Source organism: Heterocephalus glaber, unplaced genomic scaffold, assembly GCF_053883595.1.
Source record: "Heterocephalus glaber isolate CG9 unplaced genomic scaffold, H.glaber_assembly_v1.0 deba00001497, whole genome shotgun sequence".
In the NCBI taxonomy this organism is placed as follows: domain Eukaryota; kingdom Metazoa; phylum Chordata; class Mammalia; order Rodentia; family Bathyergidae; genus Heterocephalus; species Heterocephalus glaber.
The window spans coordinates 36,990,223-37,018,221 of NW_028258320.1; the positions used below are offsets into that span (position 1 = coordinate 36,990,223).

General features: G+C 38.1%; 1 pseudogene; it reads left to right on the top strand.

The window, feature by feature from the left end:
• Window positions 1-754: 754 nt before the first annotated feature.
• Window positions 755-27,990, top strand: LOC101701562 (translationally-controlled tumor protein-like; annotated as a pseudogene).
• The last annotated feature ends 9 nt before the right edge of the window (window positions 27,991-27,999 follow it).

Below are 27,999 nucleotides of genomic sequence, written 5' to 3' on the forward strand. Positions count from 1 at the left end.
ACATACAAAAAAGTTATAAAATTGTCCTTGATTTTACAATGATAAATGAAAAACATTAAAATTCTCCAATCAAACAAGGTATACAAGGGTTTTTATGTTGTTGTCTTTTCTGTTAAAACAGTGAGAGGAAAATAACTTACTGGAATATAAAGATAAGAGCTGATGAGCTTGCCACTAATGGAGAGAGGGAATTATTTTCACAGAACCAGTATCTCCCCATCCCGTCTCCATCTGATGTCAATCAAAACATATTGTTGGCCATTTAGTTAAAAAAAAAAAACCAATATGCTTGTGCACATACACCAGATACTTTATGTACAATAAAGGAATGGGGAAGGGGTAAATGAAAGAATAGAGAAAACTATACTGTAGTAGTCAGGATGTGGTGGAACCAAATTGCAGTTTTCTAATTGAGAATGTATTCTTGGTCTGTAAGAACAGAGTCCTGAAGTAGAGTTGTTGCAGGTTCCCTTTTAAGTAGACACCTCCTGTCTGCTGCTGGAACGCATCAGTTGTATCTTTGTCCTCCATTTCCAACTGTGCAGGTATGTCTGTTTCATTGATTGGCTGTCCATCAAATCGGAATCTGATCTGCCTCACTGACAAATCCTGTCATTCACAATAGGCTTTCATTAGTTCACTAAGTGGTGTATGCCTCTTAATCTTTTTTTTTTTTTTTGGTACTGGGGATCAAACTCAGATCCTTGCGCTTGTGAGGCAGGCGCTGGAACCACTGAGCTAAATCCCCGGCCCTATGCCTCTTGATCTTAAACTGCACCACAGAACCATCCTGCCCTGCCACCTTCAAATTAATATGATCATTGTTCTCAGTCTTGACTCCTTCCTTGGGCTTTTCGTTGGCGTAGCGAGCACCCGAGTCTTCTCAGCTGCTGCTTTGCAAAAGAGGTACCAGGTCCTCACAGAACGAGCACACAAGCAGCTCCAGGAGCGGCAGAAGGAGGAGGCAGTGGTGGCCAAGGGAGAGGGTGAGTTCATGTCGTGCCTGTGGCCTTATGTCTGGGTTCTAAGACATCAAATGACTGCCTTTCCATATACCATACACTTGCAGCAATCACTAAATCAACTAAGTTATTCCAGAGTAGAGCAGATTGAACATATGCTTTTCATCTCAGGATTCCGTTATATAATCCCTGGCAACACAAAAATACCATATTTGGCCTGCAGGAGGGGCTCAATCAATAATATACACTAATCAGGAAATTATAATAAATTTTTGTAGCCTTTCTGGGGCTTACTTCTTTGCTTGAATCAACATTATAAATTATTATAGTTACTGTGGAAAGTGTATGTGTGTGTATACAAAAATACCTCTTGAAACAGTTATGACAATTCTCCCCTTTGGTACCAATTTTTTATTTTTATTGTTGGGTGGGAGTGGTTGGTTTGCTCTGTAGCCAAGGTCAGTGCACTAGAACACCTGGTAGGAGGAGGGGATTCCTTAGATTAGCCATTCCCAAATTTCATCGTATGTAGACTCACATGGCAAGTTTGACATAATACAGATTCCTTATCTTAGACACAGAGGCTCTCATCCAACTGTTCTAGATTTTGGTGAAGGTATCTACATTTTTATTAAAGATCTGAGATCTCTGCCATATGAGGATACTATGAGAAGATGTCTGTCTACAAGCAAGGAAGAGTGCCCTCATCAGACCTTCCAGCCACCAGAATTGTGAGAAATATATTTTTATTGTTTAAGCTAATAAGTCAACAGATAAACATCTGAGATAACTCATATAGAGTAGTTTTGGACCACATTTTGAGAAAATCTGCCCCAGTGAGTGGAGATTTTAGTTGTATTTTTACAAAAATCTCTACTCCCCAGCCTAAAAGGCCTATCTGGTCACCTGAACCAGTAGGTTAGCTGAGATACATTGAGAAATCAAATCAAGGAGGCCTCATGATGAGATATGGAGTAAAATCCCTCTGGAGAGAAAAACATCTGAAATCTTTTAAGTAAACAGAGTAAACCTGACTCTACATTGCTCATTGAAAATAGTGCAATTGAATCATTTAAAATGCACACCAAAAGATGCAAGCAAGTAGGCCCATACCAGCCGCATGGTATGGCCATCCACCAAGTCCAAGCCAGCACTATATTTTGCTTCCCCTTGGCATGGGGCAGCAGAGTCACAGACTAACCAACTGACCTGCTCCTGGATGAGGACAATCCCCAGGAGAAAAGGTGAGCCCAGAAAACTAGCAGACCCAGGGAAAAAATATGGACCTGGCCAGCAACATCAGAGGCGGTCTAGAACTATCCTCCCTACAGGACTACATGAGAGACAACCATAGGAGACTACATAGACCCTCTCTAAAAAGCTCAGACTGGAAAGAACACAGGCCCTGCCTTCTGTAGGGAGCAACTAGAGCAGTGATGGCAAACCTTTTAGAGATCCAGTGCCCAGACTGCAATCCAACACCCATTTATTTAACACAAAGTGCCAACACTGCAATTAAACCTGAACACTGAGAGTTTAGTTTAGAAAAAAACAACTGTTATCCCATGCTCAGCTGCTGGGGTGACTTGGCTCACCTGCCTGCTGTGGCACACCCTGCAGCCTATTTCCAGCAGAAACCAGAGGGCTGATAGTGTTTTCTGTCTACCAATGTGAGCAAGGACACACCTTGGCTTAGAGGGTAACCACAGTCTGAAGTGAACCAGGGGCCTCTACTACAGGGAAGTCCCCTCCAAAACCCATAGGACCTAGAGCCAGTTGGAGAAAATTGTGACTGACTTGATTTTAGGACTATAAACCCTGGGAAAAAAACCACTCACGCGAAAACATAAACTTTTTTCTTTGACTCAATCTTTCTTGATTTTTCTATTTAGTTTTCTCTTTTCTTTATAGCTTTTCTTAGGAGGTGGGGGGTTTTCTCATTTTTCTTTTCTTTTTTTTAAACATTTTTTTGTTTTAACTTCTTTTCTCTCCCTTCCCCTCTCAATTTTTCTCTTCTTTCATTTCTTGTACTTTGCTCTCTGTTTTTTCTTCTTTTTCTTGATTGTTCTTTCCTGCATCTATTTTCTAAAATTATTAGTTTCCTTCTATTCTTCAATAGGACCTCCTATCTCACCTTTCTCTCCTCATATACCATTGAATGACTTCTCAAATTTTACTTTTTTCATTCTCCAGATCCCCCTCTACCTTTACTAGTATAACTACTGAGCTTTGTGAATCTCTAGACAGCTAGCTAACATTATGCTACTACTGTTGAATATTGTTCCATTGTTAGTAGAGGCAAACTTGTTCCATTTAGTAGATATTTACTGTAGGTAAATAGTAGGACAATATTTGGTTTGTCTTAGTGTTAAATCTCTTTTCTGAGGTTACAAGTGATATATTATTGGTCCTTAAGGTTTGTCAATATTCAGTTTTGTTTTTTGTCACTATCATAGATGCTGATTTTGTTACTATAGTCAAGCTGACATAGTTTTGTTATTAATTGGTTTTTCTTGGGATGCCAGTATCTGGATTGCCTTAGGGTCATGGTCATTAACAATACTATGGCCCATTCCTAGAGAATTAGATACTGGGCAAAATATGCTGCAACCTGACATCCCAAGTAAACAGAGGTGGCTGGATCCTGGGACAGAAGCAAAGGCCAATAGATAGCCACACTAAGAGGACACCATTGAAAAGTAGATATTAACTAAAGAGGTCTCCATACTAGGAACAAAGTTTTCCCCTATAATTTAATCCATAGGTCTCAACACAAGAAAACAAACAAAAATGGAATATGAGAAGACAAAGCAACAAAATGCTTCCTGTTATGGCTTGTTTCTAGATGTCTTCCCAAACCCTCATGCACTCATGGGTGGGGTTTTTTGGATGTGGCTGGATCTAGAGTATGTGAATATGGATTAAGGGTGTGTAATAATTAAATTAGTCCACTAATTGGTTTAGAAAAGTTGTAGGTGTGGATAATGGAAAGCCTCACCCTGGGTGTGGGTGGCCCAAACCTATAGGCTTAAAGCCTCAATGAAATAAAAGGGCAAGGGAGGCTCACTGCCTGTTGATTCCTGCCTGCTATGCATGAGCAAGTCTTCTTACCATACCTCTATGCCATGTTACCCTGCCTTGGAACTAGCCAACTATGGACTGAAACCTCTACAAACTGTGAGCTAAGATAAACCTTTCTTCCTCTAACTTGTAGGTGTTGACTATTTTGTCCCAGCAATGATGAAGTAACTAAGACACCTCCAAAAACAACCAAATCCACAAAGCTGATCCATGTGTCATCAAAGGAGAGGAAGCCAAAAGCCACACACTGAAATTATTTGAAATGATGTTAGAGGCAATAACAGATCAACAAGGCATATGGCAAGCTCACAGAAGTAAACAGATAATGGGCCAAATAATCAGTGAGTCTATAGAAGTTCCCAATAAAAAACTAGTAGAGCTAAACAAAATAATAGAAAACATCAATTACCAGCATAGAAAAGAATTAAGAGTCCACAAAAAGGCTTCAAATAGCAACTCAGGAGATTAAAAATTCTACCAAAAAACTATGGACAGCAGAAGTGACAAATGTGAAGAGTTTCAGAACGAGAAGATGGGGCTATTATCAGTGACCATTTAACAGGTGATATCTTAAAAACAACAAAAGAACATGAAAATTAGACCCACCAGCTCCTAGATGATACAAAAAATATTAAGACTAAAGTTAGTGAAAAATCAGAAGACAGCACAAATGGCGCAAAAAACCTGCTTACTGAAGTAATAGCAGAAGACTTTCCCAAAACAGGAAAAAAAAAACTAATACAGATTAGTGAGCCATATAGAACCCAACATAGCCACAAACAGAAAAGAACCTCTCCACAACACACCATAGTCAAAATCCCAAAAGTTCAACACAAGAGGACAATTTGAAAAGTGATTAGAGAAAAGCAACAAATCAATGATAAAGGTAAACCTACTTAAATTTACAGCAGACTTCTCAGTACAAACCTTAAAGGCCAAAAGAACTTGGAGTGAAGTGTTTCAAACCCTAAAAGAAAACGATTTCCAACTTGGCTCATATTTTATGCAAAACTATATTTCCAAATTGATATTTGGAAAAGATATTTTTTGGGCTTGGCCGGGGATTTAGCTCAGTGGCACTACACCTGCCTCGCAAGTCCAAGAGCCTGAGTTTGATCCCTGATTTAAAAAAAAAAAAAAGGAAATAAGGTATTTTCATGATAAAGAGCACCTAAAGAAATTCATGAACACAAAACAAGCACTCCAAAAACTTCTGGAGGATATCCTAGAGACAGTGGAGCTAACAATGACAGAAGGTCTAATAGAATGAATATACCAGGTAGGGTGAACAGTTAATTAGAAGGGAAAGGTATGGAATCAGCAACAGGAAAATAAGTCAAAACTTACCTGTAATAAGTCTTAATGTGAATGGTCTCAATTCCTCAATCAAAAGACACAGACTGGCAGAATGGATCAAGAAACAAAATCCATTGGTATGCTTTATACAAGAAACACATTTAGCCAAAAAAAAAAAAAAAAAAAAAAAAAAAGAAATTCATAGGCTAAGAAAAAGATCAAATGATGGAAAGTAATATTCCATGGAATGGGAACCTAAAATAAAAACCAAGTGCTGCTATCTTATATTCAGAAAAGTGGACTTCAAGTCAAAACTTTTGAAAAGAGGCAAAGAAGGTCACTACATAATGGTTAAAGGAACAAGCCAACAGGAAGTGATAAAAATTATTAAAATATATGCACCAAACAGTGATGCACCCAATTTCATAGAACAAGAACTACTAAACATAAAAGATAGTGTAAATATAAACACAGTTATAGTGGGGAACCTCAATACCTGCCTATAACAAACAGATCAAGATTTTTTAAAAAAGTATACAAAGAAATGCCAGAGTTGAACAAAACCTTTAAACAAATGGACTGAACAGATAGCTACAGAATGATCCATCAACAACAAAATACACATTATTCTTAGCAGCACATGGATCTTTTTCCAAAATAGATCACACATTAGCAAATAAAGCAAGCTTAAGTAAATGTAAAAGAATTGAAATTATACCATGCATATTATCAGATAATAGCACAATGAAACTAGAAATCAATGACAAAAGAAAACACAGAAATTATGCAAATGCATGGAAATTAAACAATATACTCTTTCATAAGGCATCACAGTAAAAATCAAGGAAGAATTAAGATAGCTTACAGAGCTAAATATTTCTGGTACAACATGCCAGAATGTATGGGACACAAAGCAGTCCTAAGAGGGAAGTTTATAGCTATGAGTGCCTACATCACAAGAACAGAGCAAGCCCAAATAAATAACCTAATGATGCATCTCAAGGCCCTAGAAAAATAAGAACAATATAAACTCAAAGTTAGTACATGGAAGGAAATTTTAAAGATCAGAGCAAAAATCAAATAAACTGAGACCAAAGAAGCAATACAAATAATCAATGAATCAAAGAGTTGGTTCTTTAAAAGAATAAACAAAATAGACAACCCCCTAACCAATCTAACAAAAAAAAGACCCAAATAAATGCAATTAGAAATGAAAAAGCTGAAATCACAATAGACACAGCCAAAATTAAAAGATTATTGACAGCTACTTTGCAAACTTGTACATTAGAGAATTCATAAGAAAATGACAGATTCCTGGGTAATTATGAATTACTGAAACTGAACCAAAAAGATTTAAAAGCCCTGAATAATCCAATAAAAGGCAATGAAATTGAAGCAGTAATTAAAAAACAAAAACCTTCAAGTAAGAAAAGCCCAGGTCTGGATAGATTCGCTATTGAATTCTACAAAAATGTCAAAGAACACCTAACACCATACTCCTCAAGCTCTTCAGTGAAATTGAAAGGTATGAAGCACTCCCAAAGTAATTTCTGGAAGCTAGCATTACCTTGATTCCAAATCCAAACAAGGATTGATCAAAAAAGAGAACTATAGACTAATCTTTTTAGTGGATATAAATGCAAAAGCCCTCAACAAGATACTGGCTGTTATATGTAGATGTTATATGTAGATACTGGCTGTTATATGTAGATGTCTCCCCAAAGCCTGATGTGCTCATAGGTTGTGCTTTTAAGAGATGACCACAGTAGCCAGCCATGGTGGTGTACACCGGTAATCCCAGCACCTGGGAGCCTGAGGCAAGAGAACTGGCATGAGTTCAAGGCCAGCCTGGGCTACATAGTGAGTTCAAGGCAGCCTGAACTGCATAACAAGACCCTGTCTCAAAGGGAGAGAAAGACAGGGAAGGGAGGGGACAGAATCATGGGCATGTCATACTGGATCATAGGTGGGTGATACTAGATTAGTCTGCTGGTTGATTTAGCATAGTTTTGGGTGTGTATGATGATGGACTTACTGCAGAGGGAAGACTCATACTATGTGTGGGTGGCACCAACCAATAGGCTTGTAGCCTGGATGGAATAAAAAGAGAAAGAAGAAGAAAGGTTCACTGCCTCCTGCCTGCCACACCATGAACTTTTTCTCTTGTCATGCCCCTCTACCATGCTGAACCTTAGAACCTGAATACAAATTGAAACCTCTACAAACTATGAAATAAAATAAACCTTTCGTCCTTCAATTTGTGGGTGTTCGGTATTTGCAGCAGACCTTGGTGCTGGTTTTAAGTGCATGCAGAATGCAAGAGTTGTGGGGTCAGGAAGACTTCCACTAAGATTTCCAAAGAAGACCTGGGAGGCCAGTCAGCATGCCCCTGAGAGGGCAGTGTGTGAAGCTGTGAGTGTGAAGCTGAAGGTGCAGTGGAGACCTCAGAAGGTTGGAGAAGCCAGGAAAGTGGATCATCTGAGGAAAGCTGCAAGAAGTAAGAAAAGCCATCCCAAAGGTGAGGTGATGAGAGCTGAAGCCACTGGCAGTGCCGCAGGGCAGGGCCACCCAAGTCCTTTGGAGTTCACATCTTGCCATGGATTTCACCTTATGTTTGACATGGAACTATAAGATTTAATTTTGCCCTGCTTTGGTCCCATTCCCTCTATCCCTCTATTTGTACCTTTTGGAATAGGAAGGTTTATCTTGTGTCATTGTATGTTGGAAGTGTTTAACTTTCTTTTAATTTTTGTTTTTTGAGGCAGGGTCTTGCCATGTAGTTTCTTTTCATTTTTACAAGGGCTCACATCTAAGAGTTCCTTAAATCTCAGAGAAGAATTTGGACTTGATTTTTGCTGAAACTGTTCAGAATTTGACAACTCTTAGAGATAGATTAAGTGCATTTTGCATAAAGGGATGTGTATGAGTCTTTTGGGGCCTGGGGCAGAATGTGGTTTATATCTAGATGTCTCCCTAAAGCCTGATGTGCTCATAGGTGGGGCTTTTGGGAGGTGATTGGATCATCAGTGCAATAATGGATTAGTCTGCTGATTGGTTTAGCATACGTGTTACTTTTCTCTCATTGCTGAGGCAAAATACCCAACACCCAAAGTTAAAGAGGAAAGGGTTTATTTAGCTCACAGTTTGTAGAGGTTTCAGTCCATAATCTGCTGACTCCAAGGCAGAGTGGCAGAGGGGTGTCACCGAGGAGAAACAGTTCATGGCACCCACACAGTAGCAAAAACAACAAGAGACCTTAACAGCATCTTTCTGCCCTTTTTATTTTATCCAGACTACTTAGGGTGGGTAGCACTCACACCTTTAATCCTAGTGCCCTTGAGCCTAGCATAGCACCATGAACCAATCACATACTCTAAATTCAGCCACCTCTGAAAAAAGAAAACAACCCACCTACAAACTGGATGAAGCTTTGGAGAGACATCTAAACACAAGGTATAACAGCATACTTTTGGGTGTGGATGATGGACTTGCTGAAGAGGGAAAACTCACCCTGTGAGTGGGTATACCAACCAATAGGCTTGTTTCCCAAATGGAGTAAAAGGGAAAAGAAAGAAGGCTTGCTGTTTCCTGCCTGCCATGAACTATTTCTCCTCTGCCATGTCCCCTGGCATGCTGACCTGCCTTGGAACCAGCCAACTATGGACTGAAACCTATGAAAACTGTGAGCAAAAAATAACCCTTTTCTCCTTCAACTTGTGGGTATTGGGTATTTGTCTCAGCAATGAGAAAGTCACTAAGACACTAACAAACAAAATGCAAGGAATCATAAAAAATCATACGCCATGACCAAGTATACTTCACTACAGGGATGTAAGAATGGTTTGACATATGCAAATCAATAAATGTAATACATCACATAAACAAAAACTGGAACAAAAATTACATGGTCATCTCAATAGATGAGGAAAACACCTCTGACAAAATCCAACATCTTTTCATGATAAAAACACTGAAGGAAACTGGGGGGGCCTTATCACAATTTGATAAAAGCTACGTATGACAAACCAAAGGTCAACATCATATCAAATTGGGAAAGTCAGGAATAAGACAAAGATGTCTGGTATCATCACTCCTGTTCAACATAGTACTCAAAACATTAGCCAGAGGAAGTTCATGAAGAAAAAAATAAAATGGATATGTATAGGATAGGAAAAAGTCAAATTATCATGATCCTTTCCATAGAAGATCTAAAAATCCAACAAAAGTCTCATAGAATTTATAACCAAATTTAGTAATGTAGCAGGATAAAAAAATCAACAGTGTTCCTATACACCAATAACAAACCCACTGAAAAAAAAATTAGGAAAAAAATACCATTCACAATAGCACCAAGAAAAATTAAATACTTAGGAATTAACCTAAGGAAGTGAAAGACCTCTACCATGAAAACTACAATACCCTGAAAAAGGAAATTGAAGTGGACATGTGAAAATGAAAAGATATTCCCTGTTCCTAGGTAGGCAGAACCAATATAGTCAAAATGGCCATATTTCCAGAGTTTCTATACAGATTTAAAGCAGTCCCAATCAAAATACCAACAGCTTTGGGGCTGGGGATTTAGCTCAGTGGTTTCCCAAGGAAGGATCCAAGTTAAATCCCTGGTACCAAAAACAAAACAAAACAAAACAAAAAACCAACAGCTTTCTTCACAGAACTGGAGAAAGTAATCCTAAAACTCATATGCAAACAGAAAAGATGCAGAATAGAAAAAACAACCCTTGGGAGCAAAATCAAAGCAGGATGCATCACAATCCCAGACTTGAAGTTACATTACAAAGTTACTATGATAAAAACAGCACGATATTGGCACAAAAGCAGATATAAGAATCAACAGAACAGAACAGAGGTGCAGAAACAACCCCAAACACATTCAACTATTTGATGTTTGACAAAGGGGCCAAAAACATATACTAGAGGAAAGATAGCCTTTTTAATAGATGGGATGAGGACTACTGGCTATCCACATGCCAAGATGGAATCTAGGCTATATCTCTCACCATGTACTAAGTTAAATCAAAATGAATCAAAGAACTAAATGTTAAAACAGAAACACTTAACCTGGTAGAAAATAAAACAGGTAAAACTCTTGAAGTCATAAGCATAGGCAAGAACTTTCTAAACAAAACCCCGGTTCCATAGGTAATAGTATCAAGAATGAACATTGGGCTGGGGATTTAGCTCAGTGGTTTTGCCGCCTGCTGCGCAAGCGCAAGGACCCGAGTTCAATCTCCGGTACCAAAAAAAAAAAAAAAAAAAGAATCAACAAACAGGGTCATATCAAATGGAAAAGCTTCTGCACAGCAAAAGAACCAACCAACAAAGTGAAAAGACAACCTAGAGACTGGGAAAAAAATACCCAGATACACCTCATATACAAGAGTAATATCCAGCATATATAAAGAACTCAAAAAATTAGGCCCCCCCAAATAAAAGACCCAATCAAAAATGGGCAAGTGAAATGAAGAGACACTTCACAGAAGAAGTACAAATGGCCAATAAATATATGAAAAAATGCTCAACATCACTGGCTATTAAGAGAAATTCAAATTAAAACAACACTGAGATTTCTTCTTATTCCAGACAGAATAGCCATAATCAAGAAATCAGGGCCAGGGATTTAGCTCAGTGGTGCTCCTCCTGCCTCACAAGCTCAAGGTCCTGAGTTTGATCCCTGGTACTGCCAAAAAAAAAAAAAAAAAAGAAAAGAAATCAAATAATAAATGCTGGTAATGTTCTGTTGGAAAAAGGAACCCTTCTACATTGGAGCTGGGAATGTAAACTAGCATAACCACTATGGAAATCAGTATGGAGATTCCCTGTCTCAAAAAACAACAAAAAAAAGTAAAAGCTTGAATCATTGGTAGGAAAATGGGTGCACCTTGAGACCATAACGTTACACAAAATAAATTAGACTCACAAGCTTAAACATCTCATGGTTTCTCTTATACAAGAAACCCAAATTATAAAGAGCAAAATAAAAAATAGGTAATAGCAGGGAAGGGAGTCAAGAGCTGGTGGGAGGGGGAAGGGGAGGGGAAGGAGTTGAGAAAAGAATGAAGACTGCTATGTACATGTACCAACTCCACACAACAAATGTAAACATATGCTACAGATATGCACTAATAAAAATTTTAATTAAAAAAATAAAATGCACAGAAAACAAATTATATGTAATTTTCACATGCTATGGTAACAGTACCTACAATTATCTTATATTTCTACATAACTCTTTTTCTCCAGCAGTACTGTAAATTTTTTTACAGCTTCTGCTATTTAAAAAACATTATCTGGAACTTGGATATTTATTTAAAATCTACAATATTTTGTTGTATAGCTCTCATACAATATTGAACATATACTTTATTTTCAAATGATAGTATCTGTGGAAAGTCAAAATTGTCAAAAACAAAATTGTTTCAAGAAAATGGTCTAACCTTACTATAGCCTCATTTGCAAAATTTTAAGTCATAAGTGAAAAAGAATGAACTCCCTAGGATTCATCTGAGACCTTTATAAGCTTTCCTCCATATAGTTATTCAAATGGAGGAAGAGATGGGAAGGATTGGTAAGAATAACAAAGATATGAATTCATTAGCCAAAATAGAGGAAACAGTAGTTGAAATGTTAATTCTCAATTCCTGTAACAGCAGATTGATAGATGAGACATAAAACAAGACCAGATGCTGTGGTTTTCTGGATGCACTCAACTTCTCATCCTTTATAACCTAGAGCAGTTTTTGCTATAAGTAGGTCACTTTCTTGCTCTAATTTACCTGATTCTAGGAAAATTCCCTTGGAAGTATTTGGAAAATAGTATGTACTGGTGCTTGACATTTTAAAAATTAAGACTGCATGAAATCTCCTCTTGACCTCCTAATTCTATTTAGTCAGAATAACTTGTAACCTTGAAGCATATGTGAAACTAAAATGGACAAGAAGAGTTTGAGATCTTTTTTTGTAAGTGCAAGTTCAGTAAAATCTGTGTACATACTCCTACAATTCTCTGTGCTTAGCAAGGGCATAATACTGAGCTCACAATATCACAGTTGAAGTCTGCATTGGTGTGAATTTTTTGAAGAAACAGGATGCTTAAGATATGAGAGGGGTTTAAGAGTACTTGGGAGTTATTTGCAGTCTTTTTGTTTGAAGACAGAGTCTTGCTGTTTCCCAGGCTGGCCTTGAGTTTATAATCCTCCTGTTCAGCATCCTGAGTGCTGGTATTACAGGCATCTGCTACCAGGACCAGCAAGTGTTTTAATTAATTATCTTTTTTTTCTTTTCCAAATCTGACTTATCTAATAGGGATTTTCAGGTTCCATTCTTATTGATTTAACTTGACAAGGGGGAAAAAGGAGGAAGGAAAGACAAACAGCCCAAAAGTAGGACATGCAAAACAAACCATTTTACTGATCATATTATATTGCTCTGTCATTGCAAGTCTCTTCATGATAGATCCATCATAAACCAGTCCAATCAGAGCAACTCTTGGTATCTATAGGATCTTAGGACATGAACTTTATGGATCTAAGTTTGAATTTAAGATCTGTTATTTAGGGCTGGGGATTTAGCTCAGTGGTTTAGCCACCTGCTGCACAAGCGCAAGGACCCGAGTTCGATCCCCAATACCAAACAAACAAACAAAAAAATACAAGATCTGCTATTTACTAGGTCTATAATATTGGGCATACTACTTAGGCTCTCAAGCCTCGATTTCCTCATATTTAATATGGAAACAGTAATTATACATATGCCATAAATTTGCAATGAGAATTTAATGAGATAATGCATGTAAAATGCTGAATTTAATTCCTGGTAGTTCATGAGGTAATCAATAAACGTGCTAGTGTAATACCTCAGATGATAATTTCATTGTACTATGAAGTGATATTCTAATTCCCTGAAATCTATATGGATGATACTTGTTTCATATATCCTTTGTGTTTGTATGGGGTTTCACTTCTCAAATTTCCAACTGTGGGATCCTGTCTGAAATGTTTTTCTTCTCTGACTTGTAAAAAAGGACATGCCTCTTTTTCCCTTTAACTGCCTGATTCTGTCATTCCCAATTTTAATACATCCCTCTGGTTGAGCCTTAATGATCAATATTTTATGTACCATTTATTATAGCTATAGAAAACCTTTTAAGATTCCATCCATATGACTCCAAGATAATTGCATTTAAAATATTGATTGGTCCATGAAAACAACTGTAGATATTTCAAAGTTCACTGAAGACCATCATTAATGTTACTTGTTATTCCCATCTATCTAATAACCATCTTTTATTAAACTTACAATCCTTGCTCTCATGAAATTCTAAAGACTGAAACATTTTATAAAAATGAAGTCTTCATAGAGCTGTTGATTTTTCTTTTAAACTAGAGGTATGTCCCACAATTAATCTCCATTTATTATTTGCTTAGGGAAAACTTACTTAGGTTGCTGAGTGGGCTTTGCACAAGAAAAAGAATTGGTTCAGTAGATGAAAATGAGATGCTGGACCAGATTTGATGTTCTAGAAGTCAATACCTTGCATGTCTTATCTTTTCTTTGCAAATCACGACCTTCTATTTTTTTTTTTTCTTAAATTCTTTTATCAGTACATTTTAGGTATACAATACATTTACATTTCTCTTTGGGAACTTGTACTTTTATATGATGTATCTTGGTTCTTATTTTTTCCCCATTCCCTGCTCTCCCTTCACCCCCTCCACCCTTCTCTATTTATAAAGACTTTGTTTCCATTTTTTCATTTTCTCATATTAATTCCATTCCCTTCTTTCCTTTCCCCTACCCCTCCCACTTCCCCTTCCCCTTTGGTTTTCTTCTTATTTCACATTATCTATTATACCTTTTAGTCCTTATTTACACTTTCAGTTTCTCACACTAGAGAAACTATTCGCTGTTTACACGTGTGTCCTATTTATTTCACTTTAGCTTTAGAGACTGTCGTATCATCTAAGCTACCCCCTAACCTCCCATTTTACTGGGGATTGACCCCAGGTACTTGCACTTGCTTGGTAAGTGCTTTCACATCCTTAGCCCTTTAAAAAAATTTTTTCTTTCAGTTTTGAGACAAGGTCTTGCTAAATTGCTCAAGCTGGCTTCAAATTTGTAATCCTTCTGCCTCAGCCTCCTGAGTAGCTGGGATTACAGGGCTTTGACACCATAACTTGTAAGAATTGCTATTTTTCATATAAAATTTAAGTCATCTAAGCAGAGCACATTTACTAACATGTTAAAAAATATTTACTACGTACAACAACCGATAGACACATTTCCAAAATTTGAGGAGTTTTTCTGAGCAAAAGAAAATGATCTATCCTGTACAGAAACTAAATGCACTTTTTACAAAAGCAAAAGTAAGGAGGGCTGAAGATTTAGCTCAGTGGTTCAGCTGCCTGCCTTGAAAGTGCAAGGTCCCGAGTTTGATACCTGGTACCAAAAAAAAAAAGCAAAAGCAAGGGCAAAGCAGCTGATTTTAGGTGGTTATGAGTAAAATGCTTGCTAGGCCTTCTCCTTTCACCTACAGGGAATGGACAAGCTGTAGTGGACTGGCAAGCCAATGCTGAAACCTTTCCTTCCCTTCCACCCACCTTTTACTGTCACTGTTTCTAGAGCCAGGAAAACAAAACAAAACAAAGAACAAAAAAGCAAAGCCTGTAACTTGATATACAGAAGGGCAGGAAACAAGTATACTAGGTTGGCAGGGCTGAAAGTCCATTCAATTTCAAAATAGTAAACCTGATAGTTTCACAAACCTTTCTACACTCTAGAGCCTGCTGCTTGCTAAGTTTAAATACCAGCACCATTCTGAGATCTTTGAATGCCCAAGTGAGGCTCAGTGCCAGAGACATGCCCACACCAGTTTCTTTGTGTCTTCTGCATTCTCAGGGTAATGTGGGATCAGAAAAGGGATGCTAAAGCAAAGGAGACAAAAAGGCTGTCTCCTCAACAGTGTTTTCTTTCTCTGTGGTGTTTTGTAAAAAGCTGAAGCAATGCTAATGATTCCTAGCTGGCTACATGCAGCTTTAGAATTCTGTCTAGATATCCTTGAACTTCTGGCTCTGTGTCCCACCTTCTACATTCCAATCCATCCATCACTTAATCCAACTGAACACTGAATAAACTGGCTTTTCATAGTCTGTTGTCATGTTGTGCTCACTGGTATATTCAAGAAGCCTCTTTCCCCATCCCTGATCCTTCCTTGGGACTTCTGGAATAGGTAAAACAGTTTAATTGAATGATGTATAAAGCCAGGAAATACAATGGTTGTATTTTGTTGCTTTGATTAATGATCATATTTCTTCAGTTGAGTGAATCAGTAAGGGTTTCCAGCACCCGAACTCACATTCATAGTCCCCCAAAAATCTATATAGCATTTTCTCCTCATTTCTTGGAAAGGTAAGGTCCATGACACTGTTTTAATATCATTCCCAAAGTCTGTATCTGTAGCCAGTGCAGGAAAGTGTTGCCAAACACAGAACGTCAGGTAGGTGTTCTTTTAAAGCCTCTTCAAAAATAGTTTGAACCAAAAAAAAAAAAAGTTTGAACCATGCAGGATCCAGATATACTATTAGATTGTTTCCTATTACTAATTTTTTCTTTTTGCCATACTGGGAATGGAACCCAGCAGCTCACACAGGCTAAGAAAGTGCTCTACAACTGAGCTACACCTAGAACCACCCCCACCCCCCTTTGAGACAAGTTCTTTCTAAATTGCCTAGATTGGCCTTGAACTTGGCCATTTCACGCCTCAGCCTCCTCAGTAATTGGGATTAAAGGCATGCTCCACCACATCTCACTCTATGATTCCTTTCACCTAAGTGTGAAAGAACTTCTGATTGGATTTTCTTTCACTTTGGAAACTGACAACAGTGAACTTTGAACCCTAGGCATGGGAGTATATATTAAGACATTATGGAGCCAGGGATTTAGCTCAGTGGTTCCGCTGCCTGCCTCGCAAGAGCAAAGTCCCAAGTTTGATCCCCAGTAACAAAAAAAAAGACATTATGGAACCAGGGATCTAGCTCAGTGGTTCTGCCACCTGCCTCGAAAACACAAAGTCCCAAGTTTGATCCCTGGAACCACCGCCCCCCCCCCCCGCCAAAAAAAAAAAAGACATTATGAAGAGCTGGTCACACTGGCATATGCCTGTGATCCCAGCTACTCAAGAGGGTGAGGCAGGAGAATAGCAAGTTCAAGGGTTGAATTGCTAATTCAATTGTCTTACCATACTGGGCAGTATGTTTGTTGGCTTGGAATACATCTCTCTCATAGAAATAACTGACATTATGATATCTCCCCCCCACCCCGCCCAGGACCACTGTTTCAGTGTTACAGAAATGGTTAAGAAAGATTTAAATATGTACACAGGAGGATAAAATTCAATGTATCACAGGTTTTCAAGATTGAAAGAAATATTAAATGGCGTTGAAATTTTAGCTGAAGGTGTGGTGGAATTGCAGTAAGAGTGTATTCTATGGAATTAGATGACCTGGGTCGAATCACAACTTTACTGCTCTTTGACTCCATTTTGAAGTCCAATATTCTCTAAGAGTCCAAGAAACAAACAAACAAAACACTACTGAGAATATCTTTTAAGTTTTAATGGATGTGATATATGAGAACACAAAATGTTGACTAGTAACAATATCTAGCTCTAATCTAAGCAAGAGTAGGCTTCTAATAATGCTTTTTAAAAAAAATCGGTACTGGAAATTGAACCCAGGGCCTTTGCTCTGAGTTGCATCCCTGACCTTTTTAAATTTTGTTTATTTTTGTGACAGGGTCTTGCTAAATTGCCAGGTTGCCCAAGCTGGCCTTAAACTTGCTATCCTGCCTCAGCCTCCCAGAGTGCTTAGGATTATAGGATTGTGCCACTACTCCCAGCTATACTGTTGTATTTTATATTTCAAGGATACAATTCAGAAGGGACTAAAGAATGCCTTCCAGGTGTGATCCTTGGATATGTACTTTTCTTGATAAAATTGTTTTCAAATGGGCCAGGGATTTAGCTCAGTGGTTCCGCCACCTGCCTTGCAAGCACAAGGTCCCGAGTTCGATCCCTGGTACCAAAAAAAAAATTGTTTTCAAATACGAAAATAGCACCATCGTATTTTAATTTATGTTCAAATTACAATATAGTAAAATGGGCTGTGTATGTGTGTACAGTTATGAGATTTTTAATACTAGGACAGATTTATAGAAACACTACCACAATCAGAGCAGTTCTACTACTCCAAAATCTCCCTTGTGTCACTCTTTCATAACAACTACCTCTCCTCTACCCCAATAATTGGCAAGCACTGGTCCATTCTCTGAGCTGTCTTTGTCAGTGCCCTGGTACTAGTTCTGAGATTCTAAATCTCATACTGTCTTATGCCTAGAGCAGGGTATTTTGGAAGGAAAACAAGACAAAACAAACAAAAGCTGAGAAAATTCACTGCTAGTTCAGTAGTACTTTGAATCCTTGCCTTGTCTGCAGCATTCCTGCTACTTTTTGTCCTTTACAATCCTAAGTGTTCCATGAGTTCTATCTAGGTTTTATAGCTACATTCAATGAAAAAGACACAGTGGAGTGTGCATACTACATCTTACCAGAATTGGATAGTACATCATACTTGAATTGCTCTGATGGACTAGATGTTTTGTGTCTCCTCAAAATTCAGAAGTTGGAGTCCTCACCCCCCAGTGTAATGGTATTTGGAGGAATGGCCTTTGGGAGCAATTAGAGTTAGATAAGGCCATGAGGGTCACACCCTCAGCATGTGACTGATTTTAAGCAGAAACACTACAGAGCTAGCATGCTCTATTTTTGTTTCTCTTCTTTATAAAGACTCAGGGAGAAGATGGCCATCTTCAGACAAAAAGAGAGTCCCTCACCAGGAACCAAATCAGCTAGCGTCTTGATCCTGGACTAACCAGACTCTTAAACTGTGAGAAAATATATTTCTGCTGTTAAGCCAGTCTATTGTATTTCAGACTAAGATAATTGCCAAAATATTCATGAAAAAAATTCATAGCACTATATATTATGTCCCTGTTCCCAATGCAAGCACTACTTTTTCTCATAATTCTGCCTAAACGTGCTCAAGATTTATTAACAGATAACTCTTGTTTGGATTTCCAGACAGAAAAAGAAGGAATCTTCCCTAATAGACTGGTAATTTACAAGATCCAAATAATTTTTTCTGTTTAATATTTGTTGTTGTTTATTTGGGTTTTTTTGGTACAGGGGATCGAACTCGGGTCCTTGTGCTTGCAAGGCAGACAGCGGAACCACTGAGATAAATCCCCGGCCCGTTTATTTGGTTTTTTGAGGTAAGTTCTCACTATGTAGTTCAGGCTGGCCTTACATTCACTATGTAGTCCAGGCTGGCCTGGAACTCACAGTGATCTTCCTGCCTCAGCCTCCCAAGTACTAGGATTACAAGTGTGCACCACCACACCTGGCTTCGAATATATTTTGATTTATCTTTTTTGGTTTTCTTTGTTTTTGTTTTGTTTTGTTTTGTTTTTGTTCTTTGGGGGTTTTTTGGTACCAGGGATCAAACTCGGGACCTTGTTCTTGCGAGGCAGGTGCCAGAACAACTGAGCTAAATCCCTGGCCCTGATTTATCTTTTTTGAATTAGTTTATCACTTGATTGTTTAGTCTTCAGTGCCCTTAATTAATTTGCTTAATGTTTCACTATAAAAAAGGCTAAGGGTCCTGCTTGGGCCAATTCTTTTTATTTTTTATGTGTTTGAGAAGTTTGCTTCAAAGACAGCATGTGGATAGCACTCCACATTCCATTCCTTCCATATACAGCCTGTTAAAATGTAAGAAGTAAGGCCAGTGCTGAATATATGCAAAATTGTGGAGATAGACTATAAAGGAGTGAATTTTCTGTAGGTAATGGTTTATAAATAAATGTATTCTGACAAACACAAGTAATTCTTGACCATGAAAAAGGCATATGAGCCAGGTGTGGTGGTTGCATGCCTATAATCCTAGCCACTTAGAAGCCTGAGTTGGGAGGATCATGAGTTCAAGGCCAGTGTGGGCAATGTAAAAAAAAAAGAAAAAAAAAGATAACAGGGCTGGGAGTAAGGCTCAGTCATAGAGGGTTTGTAAGGGAGGCCCTAGGTTTAATCCCCAGCACTATCAACACACACACACACACACACACACACACACACACAGACCTCATAACTGGACTAGAACTAGGCTATGTCTCAAGTGCGACAGAGTCTCGAATACATCAGTGTGCTTTGGTACCTAAGGCAATTTCATGTTATGCTCCATTGCTCTACACCAAATGGACTTCTTTCTTTCCTTTTTTCCTCCCCTAGTAATCTTATCCATCTCATCTGTTCTCTTTTTTCCCTTGCACAGTGTTTACATCTGTGAACTTAGGTTAACCAGTACAATGGGATTTAAAGAAGTTGCCGATCCTCAAGGGCAGTACTTTTTATCCATCTACATCTCCCATCTTTTCCTATTGCCATTCTCATTTCACCTTTTCATATTGTTCTTCACCTGGGAGTCATGCTTTAGCTCTACCACTGTTGGTCTCAAGACATGAACTGACTCTGACTCACTTGGGGATAAAACATTTATTATGGATCCTAGTCCTGGAATAAGAATACTGTACAGTAGTTCCCCACACATGCACACTCTAGAGTTTTATTAAAGCTTTACATTGTTCCAGTGCTAATCAGGATAATCTGTGAAATCAAACCTCAGTTGTGATTTAGCCACTTCCATCTTGGGGAGAAAACTAAAAGAGAAACATTATAAAGTAACTTCACCAGAATTTATTTGAAAGATAAAAATGAAACTCTGGAATAAAAGTAGATGTTCACATTCTTGGAATTTTTATTTATTTTTATATGCTGGAACTGAGGAAAAAGCTACATTAATATGTTTGGTTTGTAATTAACAAGGACTCATAGCACCTCCTCTATTTCCCTTCAAGGCACAGAATATTAACAAAGCCTGACATTTCCTATGTTGATGTTCCCTTGGGAAACAGAAGATAGAAATTGTGATTAATATCTTTCCAGATAATATCTCATACTAGAAGGTAGAAAGAAAATGTTATACAACATGACACAACAATGTAAAGTAATGAATGGATGATATTACTATTTCAGGACTATATTATATCCAGCTGGTAAGATATATTTGTGTATTTAAATTTGTATTTGAAAAAGATGTAGTCTTTCACTCACTGAATTTATAAATGTTTAACTCTTTATCTGGTATTTAAAAAATTGCTAGGTATTGCAATAAATGCAAGAGTACAAAATTTTACACAATAAATTTTTTTTAACTCCAAGAAAGTTCAGTGTAAATGTGAGGAGTATCACTGAAGTAAAAACTAAGATGCAGATAGAAATTGTCAGGGCTTAACTTAGAGAGCCTAGATGAAATCTTTCATCCTAAATGTTACTGTGCCTCTAACATCTGTGGATGATGCTGGTTCCTGTGGAGATCATGCTGATTTGCCTTTTGCACAGTTCAGCTGGGCCAAGCATCCTTTGGGATTTCAGGACATGTGCCAGGGAGCTACCTAGTGCAGACAGGAAGCACCAACTCTTCAACCTGGGTCCACAGAGAACTTTGAATGAGTGGAAGAAGAGGCTGTGTGCATTCACTTTTAAAAAATTACGATTCACTAAAGTTTATGTTTTATTCAGATTTCCTTGGTTTTCCCCTAATGTCCTTTCATCTTTTCCAGGGTCACACTTAGGATAGCACATTAGTTCTCAGGTCTCCTTAGACCCGCTTGGCTGTAACATCTCTTTTTTTCTAGTGACCTGGACCACTTTGAGAAGCCATGGTCAGAGATTATGTAGAATGTCCCTCAAGCAGGGTCATGTCTGATGCTTCTCAAAAAACAAATCAGGGCCAGGGATTTAACTCAGTGGTTCTGCTGCCTGCCTCGCAAGCACAAGGACCTGAGTTTGATCCCTGGCACCAAAAAAAAAAACCAAATTGAAAAGGCCCAGGGATGTAGCTCAGTGGCACCATGCCTGCCTCGCAAGCACAAGGTCCTGAGTTCGATCCCCAGCACAAAAAAAAAAAAAATCAAAAAACCTTTCTTGTGGCCCTGGGGATCAAATTTGGTCTTCAATATGATAGGCAATTACTCCACCTCTGAACTACATCCCCACCCCTGTGTGCATTCTTGCTCATGTAATAATGTTGATTGGACATGCGTGTGACTTAAGGGAAACATGTGGCAGGCCCATATAGTTGCGCTGTTTTTACAATACCAAATCTTGATTTTAGAATGATTCAGAGGTAAATGTGGCTCATTTACACTCTCGACTAGAACATTGAAATGGCATACAATTATATTAGTAAAGGACATAAACTATTACTGTTTTATTGGGACTTCTTAAAGTACCAGGGGAATCCTTGTTTTCTTATCTCCCATCTTGTATTGATAGTTTTCATCATTTAGCATTTATCATATGTCAAACATATGCAAGGTATCAGGGTTGGCAGCAAAGAGAGTACAATTGAGTACTATTTAATAACAGCTAACAAGTTGGTTGTAGTGGTGTATGGCTATAATCCCAGAACTCAGGAGGCTGAGGCAGGAGAATCACCACGAGTTCGATACCATCCTGGGCTACATAATGAGCTCAAGGCCAACTTGAAATACATAGTAAGTCCCTGTCTCAAAAATCTAAAAACAAACAAAACAAAATCCCCAAACCCTCCAAAACAGCTAATAGCTAACACTTATAAAGTGCTTACTGTGTCTCAGGTTTGTTCTAAGTCTCTCTCCCTTCCCATCCTCTCCCTCCTAACAACCTTATGATGTAGATACTAATATTATCCCCACATACAGACAGGGATACTGGGTCATAGAGATTAAATAACTTACCAAAAAAATCTCACAACTGGTAAGTAGCAGCACAAAATTCAAAAGCAAACTCTTTGTCTCCAGAAACTGTGCTATTAAACTTTGTTGTGATTTAAATATGAAATGTCCCCCAGAGACGCATGTATTGACGATTTGATCCCCAATACATCTATGTTCAGGGATGGGGCCTAGAGACATGATTGGACCCTGGGAACACTGACCTCATCAATAGATTAATTCATTGATAAATTGAGAGCTGAATGGGCTACTATGAGGTGGGTCTCAGTTGGAGGAAGCAGGTGACTGGGAACACACGTTTGATGGGTAGGTCTTGGCCTTTCCTCTCTGGCTCTTTTCTCCCTGTTTCCTGGTTTCCAGGAGGTGAGCAGCTTTCCTCTGCCACACCCTTCCACTATGATGTTTCTACCTATCAAAGGCCTAAAAGAAGTGGAACCAGCAGACAATGAAACCATAAGCCAAAACAAACCTTTCCTCCTCTAAGTTGTGTATGTCAGATATTTTGTCCCAGTAATGGAAAAGTGACTAAAAGAAGCCTCCATGCTAAGTAAGCTCCCCAGGAATTTATGACCTGATTATACATAACAAGTACTTTCCCTATATAATGGTAAGACAGTGGGGAAATGGAGCATAAAGAAGCAAACCATGACTCAGATTAGTTTCCTATAAACCAATATCAAGAATATCTGACTCAGGGGGCCAGGGATTTAGCTCAGTGGTTCTGCTGCCTGCCTCACAAACACAAAGACCTGAGTTCGATCCCCAGTACCAAAAAAAAAAGAATATCTGACTCAATGGTGGGGATTTAGCTTAGTGGTTCCACGGCCTACCCCACAAGCATATGGCTGAGTTCGAACCCCGGTACCAAAAAAAAAAAAAAAAAAAGAATGTCTGACTCAAGAAATGCTTCAAGGGGTTGGGGATGTAGCTCAGCAGCACAGCACCTGTCTGGCAAGCACAAGGTCCTGAGTTTGATCCTGGTACCAAAAAACAAACAAACTCAATCGCTTCTTGGCCTTTTGGCTAAGATCAAGTGAAGAAATGCTTCAGTTCTGTCTGTCCTAAAAAGAATGGAGTAATCTAATACCAAATGAAATAAGGAGTTGGAAATATTTGCTAACAGATGGCAATCCAGTTTAATTTTATATCCAGGCTGTAACTCTTATCTTACCACACCATCCTTTTATATACACATTTTGAGTGTTAATAAATACAATCAATCCAATAACATTTCTTTCTCCCTTTAAAAACAATTTAGCATTAGTAGGTATTGAACCCAGACAATTTTGCACACTAGGTAAGCACTCTACAACTGAGCTACATCCTTAGCAAATATATATATATATATATATATATATATATTTTTTTTTTCTTTTTTTAAACAGGATCTTGCTAAATTGCCCAGAATGGTCTTGCTCTTGAACTGTGGTCCTCCTGCCTCAGCCTCCTCAGTTGCTGGGACTAGAGGCATGCACCACTGTACAACAGCTTCCTTCCTCTTTCTCCCTTCACTGATAGTAGAAGTAGTTGCATGAAAGTTGCATTAACCGTTGAGGTTTGAAACCTGTCTAGGCATGTCTGGTGAACTGCTGGGCCTTCTGGGAGAGTACTTATGGGATACTGGGAACCTTAGAAAACTGAAGGTAGAAAATTGCAGAAATGAGAATAAAGCCTCATCTGTAAAGGAGAGGGTTGAATTTGTACATGTGGTAGAGCAGCAATATATGGTCAAATTGCACCCCCCAAAAATATATACATATATGATATCTATTTTTTTGTTTTTTAAGGCAGGGTCTTGCTTTGTTTTTGTTTGTTTGTTTGTTTGTTTGGTACCGGGGATCGAACTCGGGTCCTTGCGCTTGTGCAGCAGGCGGCAAAACCACTGCACTAAATCCCCAGCCCCAGTAGGGTCTTGCTTTGTAATGAAGGCTGGCCTCAAACTTGCTGTGTTTCTGCCTCAGCTGGGATTACAGGCATGTACCACCGCTCTTGGCTGAGATCTATTACATAGTTTGTGTCTGCAAGTCATTTAATAGTAGTATATAATCAATAAGTATTTGTTATTACTTGGACGATAATGGTTACCCCATGCTGTCTTTATAGAAACATGTTTGCAGACATAGGACAGAAAAATGCAAGCATACCAGAGGTCTTCATAAGAAAACATATGCCCTTTAGTGGCCCCATCAGTTCCTAAATATTATCAAATGTTATTATTGCTCATTACATCTTCGTTTTACATTATTATTGAATTTTAATGGGGTCAGTGCAAAAATAGGACTTAATTATCCAAATATTTAAGTATTTTAGCAGATTTCCCTAAATGGAGAAAGGAATAAAATTCACATAAATAGGCATAGAACGTGTTATTACTGGGCATTATGGCTTTGGCTTTCACAGGGAAATGAAATTTCGAAGTGATTTGTTATTGTAGAACTAATGTCTTGCTGGGAGTTATTTTTGCTTATCTCACCATTAGATATTTATTAGATCATTAATATTCCCTCTATCCATCCTTCCTATATAAGTAACTTCCTTAACTCCTTCCTAACTTCCTCTTTCCAGTCAAGTAGAGATTCCAAATAAATGATGAAAAAATCCTTTTCCTCTTAGTTGATTCTTTGACCCTTTTAATCTCTTCTACACTCCCAGCAGAGGTAAGCATTAACTTGCCTTGCCTCAGGTAACTGTGGAGACTTTGAGATTGTAATTGTGAAATCATCATGTTATACACCTACTCAAAGTTCTCTGCTGCATGCTTGCAATTCTTTGCACATTGTACAAAAGAGCCTGGAATTTATCTGCTGAATTTATAACAGTAAGAGTATGTAGTTATTACTATATTTACATTTCACTGGATACATTTTAAAATTTTACTTTTAAATATTAATGTTTACATTACAAACAAACTTACTTGCTACTACTCACATAGTAAGTTTGTTTTATTTTTATTTTTTTCCGGTACTGGGGATCAAACTCAGAACTTTGCACTTGCCAGACAGGCACTGGTCCACTGAGCTACATCTCCAACCCTCACATAGTAAGTTTAACTCCAACTCTAAAATATGTAAGGAGGAAATTTTCTTCTAGAGTATGGAGTAAGCTGCCAAAAAATTTAAAGACATCTACTATAGCAAAATTTTCATACATGTGCATAAAAACATATACTGAATGAGGATGTTCATGTATATAGTATTTGAAACAGCAAAAAAATTATAAAGAATGTAGATGTCCATCAATATGTATAATAAAATGTGCTATTTTCATATGACAGAACATTATACTGTAGGTTAAAAGGAATAAATCAGATCAAGCTTTAGCAGATGCTAATTAAACCTGATCCTCAGAATTAAAGCAGGCTCATCCTTCTTTCATTTCCTATCCTCACAACAGAGAAAGCAATCCAGGAAACAGAAAGCCTTTAGGCTGTGTGACATCACCTAAACCTTACCCCTGAAGCATAGAACTTTGAGTAGGCATGTTAACACAGCTGTGTGCTATGTCCTGTGTTCAATGCACAGTCCAAATGGCAAGTGAAAAGCAGCTACATTTATTGAAGATCACAGGAAGTTGTGCTCAGGGTGAGTCCATGCTGACAAAATTAAGGTGCAGAGAATTTGTTCCAGGCTGACAGAAAAGCAAAAACCATTGTGCACAGAACAAAGCACACAACCCACAGCACAATGCCAGATAAACTGGGCTTCTGGAATTTAAAGGATGTGCACCTCAGCCCAGTTGCCTCCTCCTGAATCTCTACGTATGATTGACAGAAATAATTGACAGGGTGCTGTGTCACCTCAGGATCTCTCAACACACATGCTTGTCCCAGAATTCACTCTGATCTTAATTACATTTATAAGAACCCTTAATAAGGTTTGGATAGGATGAAGGTGACTGAAGCTCAGGGGATCCAATGGCTTGTGCTCTTGCCTTGCATGGCAAAGATCTCCTTGATTTTGATTTTTGTACATTATTCTCTACCTTTTTTAGAACAAGGAAAGGAGGAAGTGCCCTAGAGCAGTGGTGGCAAACCTATGGCATGTGGAGCCCTCCCTGTCAGCAAGGAGCCATCCTGCCCCAGCAGCCAAGCACCATGTATGGGATAACAGTTGTTTTTTTCTAAACTGAAACCTCAGTATTCAGGTTTGATTGCAGTGGTGGCACTTTTCGATAAATAAGTAGGCTTTGGGTTGCAGTTTGGGCACTTGGTCTCTAACAGGTTTGCCATCATTGCCATCATAGGGTGATGTTTAAATTTAAATGGGTGGAAGGGACTGATCTCAGCTCCACTGTTTTACCTACACTAATATCATTATCCATCAAAACATTAACAACATAAACAAACTTTTATTATACTGTGAAATTTTACAGCAGTCTTTTTCTCTTTGGACTTTAATTGTGCTACAGATTTTTATTTGAATGTAATATATATAGATTATGTGTGAATATCTTTTATTGATGATATCTATCATGTTTCTTTGCAACAAATTTTATATAAAAATGTGAATTAATTTTCTTAACCATAATGCTCGTACACATTAAAAATGTTTGTGAATTGAATTATTATTAGTTCATAATTGATCAATGATATATTTTTAAATATTGATAATTGTTAAACAGCAATCAGTGGGGCTTTTAAAATTGGTTTATATATCATAAATTAATTTTACATATTTCTAAGAGACAGGTTTGGTATCAGATCATTTATCTCTAGTTTTTGCTTTTATTTTGTAAACACTGAGTAATATTATTCACATAAATAAGTAGATGATGATTAGAATTGTTTTAGCTACATCATTTATTTAAAAAGATCCAAATTACATGCAACATATCACATATTGGTTTTAATTTTAATGATTTATTAATGGACCATTTGAATAGATTTTTCTTCAATCTGACAAAATAATTGGTGTTAAACACTCCAATTTTCAAAAGAGTTAGTTGGCAAAATCACTTAGTTTCTCAATACCAGTATCATTATTCCAGGGTATCTGTTTAGATCCTTTCAGGGCAGTAAAGTATCTCTCAGTATCCATGGGGATTGACTCCAGGACCACTTCTACCAAAAGCCACAGATACTCAAGGCTCTTATATAAGATCATTTCGCTTTTTCTGTCCCTCCCCCCTCCCCTCGCGCGCTGCCGCTCTGGTTGCACCGCGCTCACTGAGCTCCGGGCTCCTGCTAAACTAGCGCAGCGGTGGCCACATCTCCCTTCAGCCACCATCATGATTATCTATCGGGATCCGGGAGATCGCAGGTGGTCTGTGTCTGGAGGTGGAGGGCAAGACGGTCAGTAGAACAGAGGGTAACATTGATGACTCACTCATTGGTGGAAATGCCTCCCAGAAGGCCTGGAAGGTATCAAAAACACAGTAGTTACTGGTGCTGATATTGTAATGAACCATCACTTGCAGGAAACTAGCTTCACAAAAGAGGCCTACAAGAAGTACATCAAAGATTATATGAAATCAGTCAAAGGCAAACTTGAAGAACAAAGACCAGAAAGAGTAAAACCTTTTACGTCAGGGGCTGCAGAACAAATCAAGCACATCCTTACTAATTTAAAAAACTATCAGTTCTTTATTGGTGCAAACATGAATCTAGATGGCATGGTTGCTCTCCTGGACTACCATGAGGATGGTGTGACCCCATTTATGATTTTCTTTAAGGATGGTTTAGAAATGGAAAAACGTTAATGGATTTGGTGGTTACCTTGGATCTATCGCTTGTAATAACTGGCTGCTGCTTGTCATCCGC